This window comes from Equus asinus, chromosome 10 (genome assembly GCF_041296235.1).
Source record: "Equus asinus isolate D_3611 breed Donkey chromosome 10, EquAss-T2T_v2, whole genome shotgun sequence".
NCBI classification, from domain to species: Eukaryota; Metazoa; Chordata; class Mammalia; order Perissodactyla; family Equidae; genus Equus; species Equus asinus.
In genome coordinates, this window is record NC_091799.1 from 55,394,951 (window position 1) to 55,410,998 (window position 16,048).

The following is a 16,048-nucleotide window of genomic DNA, read 5'->3' on the forward strand; positions in this document are numbered from 1 at the left end:
TTCTATTATTTCCCTTGCCCAGTCAGACATGGTACTTGAAAATAGGCTGCTAAGACCCATGTTGATGAGCATACTGCCTGTTTTCTTCTAGAAGTTTCATAGTTTCAGGTCTTACATTCAAGTCTTTAATCCATTTTGAGTTAATTTTTATTATGGTGTAAGATAATGGTATATTTTCATTCTTTTGTATGTGGCTGTCCAGTTTTCCCAACATCATTTATTGAAGAGACTTTCCTGTCTCCATTGTATGTTCTTGGCTCCCTTGTCAAAAATTAGCTATCCATAGATGTTTGGGTTTATTTCTGGGCTCTCAATTCTGTTCCACTGATCCTTGTGTCTGTTTTTGAGCCAGTGCCATGCAGGCATTATATAGTTACTATAGCTTTGTAGTATATTTTGAAATCAGAGACTGTGGTACTTCCAACTTTGTACTTTTTTCTCAGGGTTCCTTTGGCTATTCAGGATCTTTTGTTGTTCCATATAAATTTTAGGATTCTTTGTTCTATTTCTGTGAAAAATGTTGTTGGACCTTTGATAAGGATTGCATTGAATCTGTAGATTGCTTTAAGAAGTATGGACATTTTAACTATGTTAATTCTTCCATTTTAAGATCACAAAACATCTTTCCATTCTTTTGTGACTTCTTCAATTTTTCTCAACAATATTTTATAGTTTTCAGTGTACAGATCTTTCACTTCTTTGGTTAAGATTATTCCTAGGTATTTTATTCTTTTTGTTGCAATTGTGAATGGAGTTGTATTCATAATTTCTCTTTCTGCTACTTTGTTGTTAGAGTATAGGAATGCAACTGATTTTGTATGTTGATTGTGTGTCCTGCAACCTTATTGTATTCATTTATTATTTCTAAAAGTTTTTTGGTGGACTCTTTAGGGTTTCTGTATACAAAATCATGTCATCTGCAAATAGTGACAGTTTCACTTCTTCCTTTCCAATTTGGATCCCTTTTGTTTCTTTTACTTGCTTGATTGCTCTGGCTAGAACTTCCAGTATTATGTTAAATAAGAGTGGTGAAAGTGGGCATCCTTGTCTGGTGCCTGTTCTTAGAGGGATAGCTTTCAGTTTTTCTCCATTGAGAATGATATTAGCTGTGGGTTTGTCATATATGGGCTTTATTATGTTGAGAGACTTTCCTTCTATACTCACTTTATTCAGAGTTTACATCATAAATGGATGCTGTATCTTGTCAAATGCTTTCTCACATCTACTGAGATGGTCATGTGATTTTTATTCTTCGTTTTGTTAATGTGGTGTATCACATTGGTTAATTTGAAGATGTCGAACCATCCCTGCATCCTGGGATTGAATCCTACTTGATCATGATGTATGCTCTTTTTAATGTATTGTTGTATCGATTTGCTAGTATTTTGTCGAGGATTTTTGCATTGACATTCATCAGTGATATTGACATGTAATTTTCTTTTTATGTGTTGTCCTTGTCTGGTTTTGGTATCAGGGTAATGTTGGTTCATAGAATGATTTAAGAAGCTTCCTCTCGTCTTCAATATTTTTGGAAGAGTTTGAGAAGGATAGCTATTAAGTCTTCTTTGAATGTGTGGTAGAATTCACCAGGGAAGCCATATAGTCCTGGACTTTTGTTTTTTTCAGAGGTTTTTAATACTGTTTCAATCTCCTTACTGGTGATTCGTCTATTCAAATTCTCTATTTCTTCTTGATTCAGTTTTGGAAGGTCGTATGATTCTAAGAATTCATCCATTTCTTCTAGATCATCCAATTTGTTGCCATATAGCTTTTCACAGTATTCTCTTATAATCTTTTGTATTGCTGAGGTGTCCATTGTAATTTCTCCTCTTTCATTTATGATTTGGTGTATTCGAGCCTCCTCTCTTTTTTTTCTTGGTGAGTCTAGCTAAAAGTTTGTCAATTTTGTTTATCTTTTCAAAAGACCAGTTCTTTGTTTTATTGATTTTTTCTAATTTTTTTCAGTCTCTATTTCATTTATTTCTACTCTGATTTTTATTACTTCCTTCCTTCTACTGATTTGTGGCTTTATTCCTTCTTCTTTTTCCAGTTCCTTATGCCCACTGTTAGATTGTTTATTTGAGATTTTTCTTGTTTGTTAAGGTAGGCCTGTGTTGCCATAAACTTCCCTCTTAGAATCACTTTTGCTGTATCCCATAAATTTTGGCATGTCATCTTTTCATTTTAATTTTTCTCCAGGTATTCTTTGATTTCTCCTTTGATTTCTTCATTGACCCAATTGTTGTGCAGTAGCATTTTGTTTAATCTCCACATATGTGTGGCTTTTCTGATTTTCTTCCTGTAGATTTCTAGTTTCATACCATTGTGGTCAGAAAAGATGCTTGGTATTATTTCAATCTCCTTAAATTTATTGATACTTGTTTTGTGGCCTAATATGTGATCCATCCCAAAGAATGTTCAATGTGCATTTGAAAAGAATGTGTATTCTGTGGTTTTTGGATGGAATGTTCTGTATGTGTCTACTAAGTCCATCTGGTTTAATGTGTCGTTTAAGTCCAATGTTTCCTTATTGATCTTCTGTTTCGATGATCTATCTGTTGGTGTATGTAGAGTGTTAAAGTCCCCTACTATTATTGTTACTGTCTGTTTCTGCTTTTATGCCTGTTAATAATTGCTTTATGTATTTAGATGCTCCTATATTGGGTGCATAGATGTTTAGAAGTGTTATATCTTCTTGTTGGATTGTTTCTTTTAACATTATGTAGTGTTCTTGTCTTTTATTAGAGTTTTTGTTTTAAAGTCTATTTTTTCTGATATAACTATTGCTACTTCAACTTTACTTTCTTTTCCATTTGCATGGAGTATCTTTTTCCATCCCTTCACTTTAAGTTTGTGAGTGTCTTTAGGTCTGAAGTGTGTCTCTTGTATGCAGCATATTTTGGATCTTGCTTTTTTTAAAATCCAATCAGCCACCCTGTGCCTTTTGGTTGGAGCATCTAGTACATTGACATTTAAAGTAGCTATTGATAAGTACGTACTTATTGCTATTTTGTTACTTTTTTCTGGGTGTTTTAGTGGTTCTTCTCTGTTCATTTCTTCTCTTTATGTCTTCCCTTGTGGTTTGATTGCATTCTTTACTATTATGTTTGGGCTCCTTTCTCTTATTTTTTTGTGTATTTATTATAGGTTTCTGGTTTGTGGTTACCATGAGGTTCATATATGATAACCTACATGTATAGCAATCTGTTATGTTGATGGTCTCTTTAGTTTGATCTCTTGCTTAAAGCTCTACTCTTTTACTCCTCTTCTCCCACACTTTATGTTTCTGGTATCATATCTAACCTCTTTTTTTGTGTGTGTATCCATTACCCTCTTATCATGTAAATAGATAATTTTAGTACTTTAGTCTTTTGACCTTCATATTAGCTTTATAGGTTGTTGATCTGCTACCTTTACTGTATATTTACCTTTACCAGTGATTTTAGTCCCTTTAGCATTTCTTGTAAGGCTTGCCTCTTCGTGATAAACTCCTTTAGTTTTTGCTTGTCTGGGAAGTTCTTTATATCTCTTTACATTCTGAATGTTAAACTTGGCGGGTAGAGTAATCTTGGCTGTAGGTTTTTTCTTTAAGCACTTTAAATATATTGTGCCACTCCCTTCTAGCCTGCAAGGTTTCTGCTCACAAGTCAGCTGATAGCCTTATGGGGTTTCCTTTGTACATCACTTGTTGCCTTTCTCTTGCAGCTTTTAGGATATACTGTTTATCTTTAATTTTGGACATTTTAATTATAATGTGTCTTGGTGTGGGCCTCTTTGGGCTTATCTTGTTTGGTGCTCTCTGTGCTTCCTGTACCTGGATGTCTGTTTTCTTCTTTAGGTTAGTCAAGTCAATAAAACAAAGAACTGGTCTTTTGAAAAGATAAACAAAATTGACAAACTTTTAGCTAGACTCACCAAGAAAAAAAAGAGAGGAGGCTCAAATACACCAAATCATAAATGAAAGAGGAGAAATTACAATGGACACCTCAGCAATACAGAAGATTATAAGAGAATACTATGAAAAGCTATATGGCAACAAATTGGATGATCTACCTTTTTTTCTCTCTCTTCTCCCCCTGGGACACCTATAATACAAATGTTAGTGTGCTTGATGTTGTCCCAGAGGTCCCTTAGACTCTCCTCATTCTTTTTAATTTTTTTCTTTTATCTCTTCAGCTTGGGTGATTTCCTGTAGTCTTTCATCCAGCTCGCTGATCTGTTCTTCTGTATCATCTACTCTGCTATTGAGTCCCTATAATGAATTTTTCATTTCCAGTATTGTATTCTTCATTTCTGAATGGATCTTTTTATATTTTCCAATCCTTTGTTGATGTTCTCACTGAGTTCATCCATTCTTCTCCCAAGATCAGTGAGCATCCTTATGACTTTTTGTTTGAACTCCTTGTCAGTTAGACTGTTTATTTCTGTTTCATTTAGTTCTTTTTCTTGGGTTTTGTTCTGTTCTCTTACTTGGAACGTGTTCCTTTGTCTCCTCATATTGTCTCTTTCTCTTTGCTTATATCTGTGTATTAGGTAGGTCAGCTATATCTTCCAATCTTGGAGAGGTGGCCTTATGTAAGAGCTGTCTTATGAGGCCTAGCAGTGTGCTTCCCTCTTGTCACCAGTTCCAAATGTTCCAGGAGTGGCCTCTGTGTTTCCTTCTGTAGTGGCAGGGTTCCTCTTGCTGCAGGTGCCCATGGAGGCTAGGCTGTCCTCCTATCTGGATTGGTGTAGTGCTTAGCTGTGTATGCCTGCTATGGACCCTTCAGTCATTTTATTGGGTGTGGGGAGCCCCAGCACAGTTGGCTGCAAGGCCTAATAACACATTCCTGTTGCAGTTTTTCTGTTAAGTGAGTAGGTCCACAGCATTGCTGGTTGCTGGGCTCGGGGGCTTACAATTGCTGCAGACCTCCAGCCTGCAAGGCTCTTGTCAGCTCCGTCAGGATTGCAACTGAGTAGGGCTGGCCCCAGGCACAGGAGCACCCAATTGTTTCAGGCTTTGGAAGGTGGGGCCAATCACCTATGTGGCTGTTTGAGAAGCACAAGTCTTCTGCCGCTGACAAGCCCCACTACCATGGGGCCACACACACCATCAACACAGTCCTGTCCCATGCCTGTGCCCTGACTCCTTGTAGCAGACCCTCTCGCCCCACTGCAGAGGTCCCACACACTGCACCTGCTCCTTGAGCATGCCCTTCCCCACAGAGGTGGACCCACTCACCTGGCTGCAGAGGATCCAGGCACCCAGCCACTTCAGGCCCACAAGGTGCCCAAGGGCTTCCTGTTGGGTGGGGCCTGTCCCTAGGGTCAGCTACCTGCCCCGGCTGAGCTGGATTAAAATGGTGCTCTAGTGGGTGGGGCAGACCCTGGGCTAACAGGCAGGAGGAAGAACTCCAATTGTCTCTGCCAGCATCTGTGTCAGCCCACCTGCAATAGGTCACAGTAGTGGCTGCTACCAACGCCTCAGTCCCTAGAGAGGTCTCACCTCTCACTGAGATGTACCCACAGCTTATCAGGTGAGTCTCTTTTCACCAAAGGACAGTGCACCTTTTTTTTTCTGGTGATTTTAGGTTGCTTTCTGAAATAGGTGAATTTGTGCAGGGCCCTTTAAAAACCATCTTTTACCCCCTTATATCAGATTGCTTTTCTAGGGGTGTTCCCCATTGTTATTAGTAGCCAGCAAAGACAGATGTTATGATGCTTGTCTAAGTTGTGCTGAATCCTAAAGCTGAATATAGCAGTCATTTTCCCTGGTCAGATTCCCAGCTCATCCAGGGAAGCTCGAGTACCTTAGGATGGCTCCTGGCCGGCCATGAAGCTCTGTGGCTTGCAAAGGTGGCTTTTTTCTCTCCAGAAGGGAATTCCTGTCTCTTCCACCTCAGTTAGGACTGTCCCCTTTTGCGGGGATTCTTTTTATCCAGTTTTCAGTTCTTCCCAAGGGTAATTTATCCCAGAGTAGTTGTAAATTTGTTGTATCCATGGGAGGAGGTAAGTTCAGAGTCCACCCACACAGCCATCTTGACACGTCTCCAAAATCTGTGTTTTGATTACTTTCTCCACTGCTGGAGAGACCAGGTGCACCGGCAGGGGAGGAGGAGGGTGCTGGGTCACCAGTAATGCTCTGTGTCCTGAAGCCTCAGGATGTGTGTGCCACTGGCCACCACTGAGTGAGGGCAGGGGACACAGCCTCTGGTTGTTGGTGCTGGTGTGTGTGCTGATGACCTGCTCTGAAACCTCAGATCAGGGCACCCTACCCCTTCTTGGGAAATTTACACCTTGGATGTAGTCCCTACTGCTGGGAAGACTGGTGCCACTGCTGGGGGAGGGGGAGAGGACCAGGTCACTGCCTCTGTTCTGTGTCCTGAAGCCTCAGGATGTGTTTGCCACCTGCCACTGCTGGGGGTTGGGCAGGGGAGAAGCCATGGGTGCTCTGTTTGCCCTTAAAGCCTGTGGTCACTGGTGTGTGTGCCAGTGTGGGGATCTGCATTTTGGACCACTGCTGCTGAAGGAGAGGGAGGGGGCTGCTCTCCTAGTTCCACTGCCACCCAGAGGTCCAGTCCACTTACCTTCGGATGTATAGATGAGGGAGTCTTTTGCTGGTCACTGGATGTCTGACTGGTTGTAACTTAGGGGGGAAAGATGAAGAGAACAACTCACTCCACCGTGATCCTGACATCACTCTGAGTTCTTTTGATAATAAACCTTGGGCACTGCACACATTGGCTTCTTGACTATGTTGCCCTAACAATTAGGAATTTCAAACATATCACAAGCTAAGTACTGTCACTTAGTCCCTCATTAAAAAATGTTTGTTAATTGTAAGAGATATATTTAGATCTTTTAAGTACTATAACCTGAACTTAGCACCTTATAGGGATTGTCTGATTTAATTTTATAAATGTATTATCCATGAGGAAGTAGATTTATGAACTCCTTCTCCATTGCGGAAATGGTGCTTGGAGGGGTTTAGTGATCTGCTCAAAGTTAATATCTGAGTATGTGATGAGCCTTGATTGTAATTCTGTCAGGATGCTCTTAGTTCTTAAACTCTGGGGAAGTGATTCTCAACCAGAAATGATTTTTCCCCTGGGGATATTTGTCAAAGTCTGAATGGATGCTGCTAAACACCTATGATCCACAGGAAAAACATCCCAAAGGTATTATTATTCTGTCCCAGATGTCAATAGTAAAGGTGAGAAAAACTATTCTAGACCAGCACTTCTCCAGCTTTAATGTGTCTATGAATAAACAAGGATTCTACTACAAATGAAAAATCTGATTCAGCAAGTCCTGGTGGGCCCAGAGATTCTGTATTTCTAAAAAGCTCCCGGGTGATGATGCTGCTGCAGGTCCTGGTGTGTGGACCGCTCTTTGGGTAGGAAGGCTGTGATCCTGTGTTAGACATAGGTGTAGGTAGTTTAGGTATTCTGCACCAAATGTCGTCTTTGCACATAATTTTGAAGGAATAGTGTAGTCACTCACTCCAGAAGCTGTGGTAAATTTTGTTTGTTTCTTTTACGTAAGGATCCTTAAGTGACACAAAATAATACACTTCTGAAAAAGACTTTGTAGAAGGCAGAATAAGGGCCTCCAAAATATGTCCACATCCTAATCCCCAGTACCACTGAATATATTATTTTTTTATAGCAAAGAAGGATTAAGGTAGCAGACCGAACAAGGCTGCTAATCGACTGACTTTAAGATAAGATTAGTCATGGTTATCCAGTGGGACTAAGGTAATCACAATAGTCCTCTAAATGTTGAATGCGGAGACAAAGAGTTGGTGTCACAGATTTTGAAAATGCTACACTGCTGGCTTTGAAAATAGAGGAAGGGCCCAGAGCCAAGGAACACAGGTGGCCAGCAACACAAACTTGAATTGGAAAGAAAACATATTCTCCCCTGAGCCTCTAGAAGGAACCCAGCCCTGCAGACATCTTGATATTAGCCCAATGAGACTCATTTCAAGCTTCTAACAGCCAGAACTGTAAGAGCATGTTGTTTGTTTTAGGCAACTAATGTGGGAATATTTTAAGCAGCAATAGGAATATCATATAGATATTTATGCAATAAAATTTGTTTGAGTAAAGTGATTTTAAGCTTCTCAGTTCATTCATTAGCTTCCCTAGGGTAAGGACATTTTACTTTGAAAACCCACATTAAGTAGAAAACAAAATTAAATTTATTTGGAGATATTCTGCCCCAGTAGCTGGTATAATAAATTCCTAATTGCATAAATGTAAATGTGGTTCTGACTATCATACCTTTGTGGCATTAAGATGGAAAAAGTAATTCATATCAAAATTAAAGTTACCCATTTTACTTTAAAGCTTTGTGTCTATATTTTTACATTCTTTTATTTCTTATTAATTTATGCATTCATTATTTTCATTTATATCCTCTCCAACGTTCCCTCAAGTTCTCTTTAAATGTAGAAAGTGGAATCGTAAGTGCATCTGTGTATGTACATATATGTGTGTGAGTATGCTTATTTGAAATAAACTTTTACACAAACACACACACATGTACATAGACACAACTGTACCTTTGAATGTTTTCTTTTGACTAAAAAGTGAGTTTTCATACGTATCATTTATTCCTCACAACATCTGTATGAAGCTATGTTTATTATCCCACATTACCTTCAGATAAGGGAAATGAGGCTCAAGGAGCTTAAAATTTTAACTGTTACATAAAGTAGTTAAATCTTACGTGCACTGTCTTAAATTATACACAAATGAAAACATACACTATGTACTCAATTTTTGTACAGTTCCTCTCATTCATCAAATTGTACACTTTATATATGCAGTTCATTTTGTGTAATTGTACTCCAATCATAATTAAATGGAAAAAATCTAATGATGCATGGCTAATGGTAGGATCTACACAACAGGTAGCTGATTATCACTTAAGAGGGGTGGGAGATATCTCTTCTAACTGGGAAGAAAGCTGAGTGCAATATATATGGGTATAGGAACAGTGGAGTTTAATTAATTCACATGATAAGACTCATTTTTTCTGTAAATAGAACATTAACCTAGATATAGAGTTGGAATAAACTTACCATAAATTGGCTAAAGACAGAAGAGACTACAGCCTCTCACAAGATCATGGATGAGCCTTAGAAACACAGTGTAGAGCCTGTCAGCTGACTACACACTCATGAAGAGCCCAGCAGAGATTAGAAACCCTCCCCAGCATATAATTGTATTTGAAAATTAAGTAATATAGTCTCCCGTTTGACATGTGATGGCTTGCTATGCAGCAATAGCTAACTGATACAATAATCAGTGAACAGAACTGATGGTCTGTGCTTTTCATTTTTGGCATATGTTATGATACTCAAAGAGAGCATTCATGATTCTTAGGCTATGCAAGTTTACTTCAGATAACTGCATTAACAAGTGCCTACCTTGGGTCTCCCTTCCAGGTAACTAGGAGAGTTTGGAAGGACATGCATGTTTGTGCAGAAAAACTGGTGACCCTGAAAACATGACTGGACAGGACATCAAGCTCTCTTGTGAATATTCCTCTCATCATAACAATGAAGAAATTACTGAGCATGAAGGAGATATGAAGTGAATGATATTGACATTGTTCATTCATTGTCCCTTTAGTATTTAGGACAAATGTTTTAAGAGAGGGAGCTATTTTTTAGAGCAATAGAATCCTATTTGTAGGTAGCATTAGAAGTTTTCATGCAGAAACAGGAAGATAATTCAGTAATGAAACAAAATACACTAACCAATTCTTCACCTCATTGAATAAACCCCCTCACTCATGGACACCAATCTGCCATGCTTTCATAAATAGATGCACAGAATAAAAAAGAAATATTTTGCATATTAATGAAATGAATGATTTGAAATTTTGCTTCCTCATATTTATGATCATCTCTGACATTAAGATCATATTAGGTCACAAATCAATCAACCTGAAACACCACATTAACAAAATGAAGAATAAAAATCACAAGATCATCTCAATAGATGCAGAGAAAGCATTTGACAGGATACAGCATCCATTTATGATATAAACTCTGAATAAAATGGGTATGGATAGAAAGTACCTCAACATAATAAAGACCATATATGACAACCCCACAGCTAATATCATTCTCAATGGAGAAAAACTGAAAGCTATCCTTCTAAGAACAGAAACCAGACAGGGATGCTCACTTTCACCATTCTTATTTAACATAGTACTGGCAGTTCTAGCCAGAGCAATCAGGCAAGAAAAAGAAATGAGAGGGATACAAATTGGAAAAGAAGAAGTGAAACTGTCACTATTTGTAGAGGACATGATTTTATATACAGAAACCCTAAAGAATCCACCAAAAAACTTTTAGAAATAATAAATGAATACAGCAAAGTTGCAGGATGCAAAATCAACATATGAAAATCAATTATGTTGCTATACTCTAACAATGAAGTAGCAGAAAGAGAAACTATGAATACAATCCCATTTACAATTGCAACAAAAAGAATAAAATACTTAAGAATAATCTTAACCAAAGAAGTGAAAGATCTGTACACTGAAAACTATAGAACATTGTTGAAAGAAATTGAAGAAGACACAAAGAAATGGAAAGATATTCTGTGCTCTTTGGTTGGAAGAATTAACATAGTTAGAATATGCATGCTTCCTAAAGCAGTCTACAGATTCAGTGCACTCCCTATCAAAGTTCCAACAACATTTTTCACAGAAATAGAACAAAGAATCCTAAAATTTATATAGAACAACAAAAGACCCTGAATAGCCAAAGGAATTCTGAGGAAAAAGAACAAAGTGGGAGGTATCACACTCCCTGATTTCAAAATATACTACAAAGCCATAGTAACCAAAACAGCATGGAACTGGCACAAAAACAGACACAGATCAATGGAACAGAATTGAGAGCCCAGAAATAAACCCACACATCTATGGACAGCTAATTTTCCATAAGGTAGCCAAGAACATATGATGGAGAAAAGAAAGTGTCTTCAACAAATGGCATTGGGAAAACTGAACAGCCACATGCAAAAGAATGAAAGTAGACCATTATCTTACACCAGGCTCCCAAACAGTGATCAGGGACATGGAGAGAACACCACCAAATATGAGGAGATGAAGTTCTGCTTCCTTTGATAATCCCAGAGGAAGAAATTCTGAAATTTGGCTATCATTGCCTGGTATCATATGGTGGTGGTGATGACTAAGAATGAAAAAAAATAGCATGATTAATTTTTACACAAATGGGCCTAATAATATAGTTGAAATGCTACAACTTGTCTTTGCTGTCAGGAATCCAATATATATGTTTTGTACAGATCTTATTCCCTTTAAGGGATCTTCTCTGACCTCTCTGCCTAGAAGTTCCTGTCCCACTCTGAGACTTTTCCCTAAGAGCTCTTGTATTACACAGTTTTAATGAGGAATGCTGTCACGTACTTGAGGAATATATATTGAGTACTGACTGTCTTCTAGTCAAAGGGTATAGGATGCTGAAAAAATGAGCATAAAGATATAATTGTGGTGAAAGAATATAAGCAAATAAATACCACATATCTTATCAGATGGTGACATGTGCTATGAAGAAAAAAAGTAGGTATAAACAAGAGTAAATGAAGTTTTTATTTTTTACTGGGAATTCAAGAAGCCCTGCAAACAAAGTGACATTTGAATAGAGACCTCAAGAAAGATGGGATGGGAGACACAAATCTATCTAGCGATAGTGTGTGCCGTGCAGGGGAAAGAACCAGTGCAGCAACCCTGAGGAAAGTAGTTTTTCTGGAAAATCAGGAAGCCGGTGAGTTGAGGGTAATGAGCAGCAGGGAGATTGATGAGAGATGGTGTCAGAGAATGTTGAGGTACAAGGTGGCCTCCCTGATACAGCTGACACTTCAAGACATGGGGAGTCCCTTGTTCACATGTTCCATTCACTTTATTAATTCTGTTTCTAAGGAACCCTGTAGAAATGATTTCCATCTGTTGGTTAACATTCTGGGGTCTGTCTTTTAAGGGTCACATTTTGGAGTATGTGGGCTAGATACCACTGCCCTGAGAACTGCTCATGACTCCCCAAACACACAGGCACACTCACAACCAATACACACACAGTACGCACACACACATGGTGCACTATGACCTTCTGGGACCATGTTACTATCAGGCTCTTCTCACCATAGCCACAATTAGAAAAGAAATGATACAAGGAAGCTGTCAACATTGGATTATCTAATTGTAAAGAATTTAGAAATAGTGTTCACATTCCCTTTGGTAAGCCTCCATGGACATGTAGACATGGGGCTTCATATTCATATGACCATTTTGTGTCCTGTATTTAAGGAAACATAAAAAGCACTTCAAAAACATATAGAGGGACAATATAAACATGATTGGAAAAAAGACCTAATAAGTTCAGGTGGTGTCTGAAAGATTATGATGAAGAGAAATACTCCTTGGTCCAGGCAGCATTCCAACCCCAGTTATATCCCTTTGGTGCCTAGAATAACTAATAAAGCAGAATAAAACAATTTATTTTCAAGAGAAAGGACTGATATCTTACAATGTTGACACCTCACTGATTGAACATCCTACTAGAAAAATAAGCAAAGGGAATAGACCCTCAATTTATAACAGAAAATATACAGCATACAACAATAGTGGGGGATTTTAAAGATGAAATGGAAGAAGACTTTCTAAATGATATTAAATGCAAAGCTTTTGGAATCAGAAAAACAAGTTTTGAATCTCTGATCTACTGCATGTTAGCTGTTTGTCCAGGGGAAGCAACCAAATTATTCAAAATGTTAATATCCTCACTCAAATAGTGGGGATAGCAGTATCCACTCTCTGGAGGGGGAGGGCAGATTTAGTCAATATACATAAGAAGGTGAACATAGTTTCTTCCAGTTAGTAAATGAATGGTCATCACTGGTGATGAGGTGAGGATGAATTCCTCTCAAATGTCTCCATTGTTTCCTCACCTCTAGGTAAGGAAATAATTTTCAAGTAAAGCTCATTAACATACCTCTTTTTGCATATTACATACATTATTTTCATGTGAATAGCCAACAAATGAGATGATACTGTGAAAGGTATGTCTCAAGAACTATTGTTGCAAAGTAATATCTAACTCCTCGGTCAGGAATTTCTAATAAATACAGAACATGCTGAAATACACTCATCTTAAACATTTAAAAAAATGCCCCCAGCTCACTGCACAGGCCTCCACACCTAAGACTGTATTTTACAACTCCTCTTAACTTCAAAACTCTGATATGTCTGATTTATCTAATTTTCTGATATGTCTAATTTTACCTGAACCACTTTATGCCTCCCATTCTTTTTTCATCACTTAATTGTAACAGTGATCCTTGTATTTCTGAGCTCCAAATGCACATTTAAAAACATACTAAATAAATTCATTACAAATTAATTAGTCTCGGTAGCAAACAACCGTGGCATTTTCTTGGCTCTTGGCTAGGCTGGTCAGGCTCTCAGGTGACCTCAGATAAAAGTCCTCCACATTTTTTTTTAAGATCGGCACCTGAGCTAACATCTGTTGCCAATCTTCTTTTTTTCTTCTTCTCCTCAAAGCCTGCTAGTACATAGTTGTATATTCTAGTTGTAGGTCCTTCTGGTTGTGCTCTGTGGGACGCCACCTCAACATGGCCTAATGAATGGTGCCATGTCTGCGCCTAGGATCTGAACTGGCAAAACCCAGGGCTGCTGAAGCAGAGCGTGTGAACTTAACTACTTGGCTGCGGAACAAGCTCCTGAACCTTTCTTGAAGTAACTACTGGGCACCTGGATTCACCTGGATGGGGTCTCTGAGAGGAAGGTCTCTGTATGGAAGTCTGAATTTCTCCCTGGATGGTTGATAATGGAGAATGAAGCTCTGTTCCCAGAGACGACAGCAGGAAGTAGTCAAAATTCAGTTCCTACCCAGTCTTAGAAATCCATAAGCAACAACCATGACTTGTTCAGCTCAAGGTTGCACACTGAGGGACTACAGCAGAGGAGATATTTACAGCTCCCTATGTCTGCTCATTAGGCTCTCTTTCCAATGTTACTCCCACCTCTGAGCATATCATTTCCCCAGGGGACTCAAAGAAATTATTCCTGCTGATGCTCTGTTTCTAAGACCAAGTTAGAAGTCAGGTGAATTCAGTTGTTATTACTCCTCCATAAAGTCTACTGCCCTTGAGAGAGAGAGAGAGAGATCTACTGTCTCACAACTTATCACAATCCTGAATTTAACTTATGTTCAAAGTCAAAGACTGAAGACCTGTGGGTTAGATCCCTTGGATCTTCAAACACTGAACTGTGGTGGGGACACAGCCCCTGGCATCTCCTTAAAATTGCTATTCCACTCTTCAACAAGGGGGAGAACTTTGTTCCTTTGGTAGAAAATCTTGGGCACTAAATTCTTTGTGACACATTTGCCTAAACAATTAGTAGTTTTGTACTTATATCACAAGTTCAGAACTGTCATTTTATCCCTCATTATGAAATATTAGTTAATTGTAGGAGATCTATTTAGATCTTTTTATGCCAGATAACCTGAACTTAGCACCTTGTAGGGATTGCCTCATTTAATTTTTACAAAAGGCCATTTTGTGAGGTAGTATTTTATGAACTCCATTCTCCATTGTATAAATGGGGCTCAGAGGGGTTTAGTGATCTGTCCACCTTTACAAAGTGAGGAAGGCATGAGGTCTTGTTTGGAACTCTGTCAAAATGCTTTCAGTGCTGGAACATTGGGCCAGTGGTTCTCAATCAGAGATGACTGATAGTTGGTACTTGGCAATATTGGAATGCTGCTAATCACCTAAAATTCACAGGACAACACACTACACAAATACTGATCCATCCTCAAATGTCAATAGTGAGAAGGTAAGAAAACCCACTCAAGACCAGCGTTTCTCCAACTCCAATGTGCACATGAGTCCCCAGGGATTCTAGTTCAAATGCAGATTCTGATTCAGCAGGTCTCCTGTGGACCCAGATACTCTGCATTTCTAACAAGCTCCTGGGTGATGTTGATCCTGCAGATCCTAATCTGTGGACCACTCTTTGAGTAAAAATGCTGTGGTCCTGTATCAGGGTCAGATGTAGGTTGTTTCAGGACTTCTCCACCAAAAATAGTCATTGCATGTAATTTTGAAAGAAAAGTGTATTCACTCACTCCTGAGTCTGTGATAAATTCTGTTTCTTTCTTTGTATAAGGGACATTGAGTGACACCAAATAATATACTTCTGAAAGTTACTTTGTAGGAAGCAGAATAAGGACCTCCAAAAGATGTCTAAATCCTAATTACAAGAACCTTTGATATGTTATTTCATAAAGCAAGGGGTATTTAAGGTGGCAAATGAAATGATTGCTAGTCAGCTGACCTTAATAAAGATTAGCCACGATTATCCAGGTGGGACTAAGTTAGTCACCTGGTTCTCTAAATGTGGAAGAAAGAGGTGGAAGAGTTGGGTTGAGAGAGAGAGTTGATGTTCAGCTGCTGGTTTTGAAGTTAGGGGAAAAGACCATGAGCCAAGGAATGCAGGTGGTCCCCAGAAAATGGTATAGGAATGTAATCAGACCCTCACCTGGAACCTTCAGAAGGAACCCAGATGTGCAGACTTCATTATTTTCACTCTATAAGACTCTTAAAATCTTCTGACACCCCAAACTGTAAGACGAGAATTTTATTTTGTTTTGTTTTCATTTCAGTGTGGTAATTTGTTATAGCAGCAATAGGAAACTAATACAGATTTTTATCCAGTAAAAGTTTGTCTGAGGAAACTGAATTTAAGCCTCTCAATTCATTCATTTAGCTTCACTTGGGTAAAGTCATTTTGTATTGGCATCCTACCTTAAGTAAAAGTAGAAATCTAAAGCCAATTTGGAGCTATTCAGCTCCATTAGCTGATACAGAGAATTCCCCATTGTAGAAATGCAAATGTGGTTCTGACTTTGAATCCTTTGAGGCATTAAGATAGAAGAAGTAATTCCTTGTTAAAATTACTCATTCTACTCCAAATTTTGTGTCTAAATTCCTCCATTCTT

At 38.5% G+C, this 16,048-nt stretch overlaps 1 long non-coding RNA gene across 2 annotated transcripts in view; it reads left to right on the plus strand.

Annotated features, from left to right (window-relative positions):
• LOC123286717 (uncharacterized) overlaps positions 1-16,048 on the plus strand; it is a 105,975-nt gene that overhangs the window by 77,322 nt on the left and 12,605 nt on the right. The window contains exon 3 of one of the 2 annotated variants that reach the window (XR_011506427.1): positions 9,434-9,952. The exons of the other annotated variant lie outside the window; for it this stretch is intronic. This is a non-coding gene — a long non-coding RNA (uncharacterized lncRNA). Of the gene's footprint in view, positions 1-9,433; positions 9,953-16,048 lie in introns of those variants that run through there. 2 annotated transcript variants of the gene reach the window in all.